The sequence below is a fragment of the Amblyomma maculatum genome, chromosome 3, assembly GCF_055883805.1.
Source record: "Amblyomma maculatum isolate TAMU_Amacu chromosome 3, ASM5588380v1, whole genome shotgun sequence".
Lineage (NCBI taxonomy): Eukaryota > Metazoa > Arthropoda > Arachnida > Ixodida > Ixodidae > Amblyomma > Amblyomma maculatum.
Window position 1 is genome coordinate 147,502,680 of NC_139346.1, and position 3,216 is coordinate 147,505,895.

At 42.8% G+C, this 3,216-nt stretch overlaps 1 non-coding gene across 1 annotated transcript; it reads right to left on the reverse strand.

Annotated features, from left to right (window-relative positions):
• Positions 1–894: 894 nt before the first annotated feature.
• On the reverse strand, positions 895–978 carry TRNAL-CAG (transfer RNA leucine (anticodon CAG)). Its single transcript has one exon. It is a non-coding gene; the product is annotated as a tRNA-Leu (tRNA).
• Positions 979–3,216: the final 2,238 nt, after the last annotated feature.

Sequence of the window (3,216 nt, forward strand, 5' to 3'; positions counted from 1 at the left end):
CCTTGCTAGAAAACGCTCCGCAATGGGCGCGCCATATGCCGTGTTCAGGAGCAACACTCATGATTTCGCATTTCTTCAGTGCTCAGAAATGTTTTGTTAATGGGAGATCCAAACAACAATTTTCGAAAACTTTGGCCCGACACTCAATAAAATTAGGGCTAACTCGGCGACAGCGCTGATGACCAATTGCTTTTATTTAACTCTAGTTATAAACCTGATATTTTGTTTGTGTAAATATGTCCGATTTGATGAAGCTTCTGCTTCTTTATCGCATCATAAATAACCATTGCTTTATTTCCGCTAACTACGGTTAGCATGGGGTGCGAGTGGTTCATTTATTGTCTTGGGTGGAAGTATTTTCACGGCGTTGAACAGTCTTCTGAAATAAAAGATCAACCATGTGAAACAAAGAAGCACGACACGCCTGTCTGCATTCTAAATTCTGCTTGGCAAGAACTATTATTTGAGCTTCTCACTCGTTGTCTTTTTTTTTCTTCCGAATAGCTGAAAAGCCGTCATTGAATGGACGACACTATCCAGAAGTGACACTCATCCTGTGCCTACACTATGATGTCGCCCAAGCGCCTTACCGCACTTGAACAATGGAGAGAGAGCGGAATCAATGAAGCCGAATCGCATGCGGATTCGTGGCCCTGAAAACGAGGCACAACCATTAACACGTTTGCTTAATGTGAAGCACAAATGAGTGCAATAGAAAACCCATACTTTTTAGGCAGTCGAAAAGAAATCCTACAGGTAATAGAAAATGCATTGAAAGTAGATCGACTACCAAATTTTGGGGGGCTCAACTGCTTCGCTATGCACAAACAAATAGCACGTTGAGTTTTCTTACGTTGCAGCTAAAGAGGGATAAAAAACTAGGAAGGAAAAATGTGTCAGAAGTGGGATTCGAACCCACGCCCGGAAGACCGGACTGCGACCTGAACGCAGCGCCTTGGACCGCTCGGCCATCCTGACAGAACTGCGTGCTAACGAAATTTGTTAAATGTCGAGAGTGTCTTTCGACCGCTGTGACTCAACAGTTTGTGCCAGTTAGAGATGGCTTGCGCATACCTGAGAGAAAAGGAAGTTATGTGGAAGATTCAGAAACATAACGAAACAGCCGTCTATTTAATTCCATTAACGTAATTAACCAACCTACAACATTTCAGTTACGCTTATGGGGACAGGGTAGGCCCTTTTACTGTAATGCATTTTAGCCTATGTTTGTTTGCCACCCTTTTTTTTTTCATGATATGCTGGGGTTGGAGCAATCATCTCGGTATCATTTTAATCAGAAATCTGAGATAGGGATACTGAACCACGGTTATTGTTTTCTGAGCGTTAGACTTTTTGTCCGCTTTCTTTACAAGGACAACCAAGTTTAAACGCCACAATCTGCACCTAACTGCCTTTAAGTCAAAACTCCTTCCATCAATGACGAAACAGCCATCTATCTAATTCCATTAGCGTAATTAATCAACCTACACTATTTCAGTCACGCTTATGGGGACAGGGTAGGCCCTATTACTGTAATGCATTTTAGCCTTTGTTTGTTTGTCACCCTTTTTTTCATGATATGCTGGGGTTGGAGCAATCATCTCGGTATCATTTTAATCAGAAATCTGAGATAGTGATACTGACCCACGATTATTGTTTTCTGAGCGTTAGACTTTTTGTCCGCTTTCTTTACAAGGACAACCAAGTTTAAACGCCACAATCTGCACCTAATTGCCTTTAAGACAAAACTCCTTCCAGCAATGATGATAATCCTATTTCAGTAGACTCTCTGTAGTTTTAGTCAACAGCTGTAAATTATTCCCCTTGCTCCACTAGTTTCTGAAAAAAGGTCAAATGCATCAAAATCTCGTGTTTTGAAATAATTGCCTTTAAATTTGAAGAAAGAGCTTTATTACAATATTGAACTTTATAAATACATGCTATTGACTTTCTTGAATATAGCCACAAGCATTTTAGTCACCACCATAATCAATACTTCTCTCTGCCAGCTACCTTGCTCTCATGACCCCCTTAGTGACCTGTCGTGTAGCCCTCTGCACTAAGTATAGTCACCGTCAGTCTGCTTCACATAACCAGTGGGCTGTAATCACCCTGCAGAAATTTCTATTTACCTCAAATGTCAGTTCGAGCCATATAACTCTGTAAAAGAAGAGACATCTGGGCGAGTTGGTATGGTGACATGATGAAAAAACAGCGCTACAGACCCGGACGGAGGTGGAACAGCGGCCGCCCTTTTTGTTCGTCACCTGCGTCCACGTCTGTAGCGCTGTTTTTTCACCATATAACTCGATGTTTCCGTCTGGATGTCTCGAACAGGGACACTGAGAGCCATTTAACAGATTGCCGGGAGAACGTGCCAGCCACTCCTTGTCGTGCAGCATGTTCAACCAGCTGGAAATCATAACCGCATACTTTACACGAAGTCATAAACACGGTCATAATTTTTGACATTATAGTGTCTATACGGTCTCCATGCGTCTCACCAAGCGTGAAAACTTCCATGCATGACGCGCGCGGTGAGCGCGGCGTCTGCCGCTGGACAGTGTTGCGGAGATTTGGTGTCATTGCTGACCGATGTATGCCTCTTCCTGCGGAAGCGAAGTCTCCTAAACTACTTCTTTGCCTTCATTATTGGATGTACATTAAATATCCACCTTCAAAATAAGGGAAACGTCGGTTGCCCGCGAAACACGCCGAAGCGCGAACAAAATGCCGTGAGTAGCAGGTAATTCAGCTGCGTCTCCCTGAAAAGACGGTGGTCACAAATTCGAACCTCGAACCAAGACGATGTTCTCTTTAACAACGATGTTACTGAGGAAGCTGTGGACTCGTTTGTAGCCATATGGCTGCGCTTAGGTGGATTTTCCCAATGAGTGGTGTTTCCCTTGAAGTTTGGACCAAAATAGATGTGTATGTACTATAGCAGCGAGAATATAATCTCCCTTGTTCAATACGTTAAGAAACAAATGTGGACTACCATTAAGTCAGAGCAAGCACGGCGCTTCCCTTAGCCTGCGCGCTGCAAAGAAAACTTCTCAGCCCAAAGAACATGTACTACTTACTGAGAACATTAAGAGATACGGGAGAGAGATATGAAAAAATACGATTTGTATGAAGTAAACAATATAATCTCCCTTGTTCAATACGTTAAGAAACAGATGTGGACTATCATTAAGTCAGAGCAAGCACTGCGCT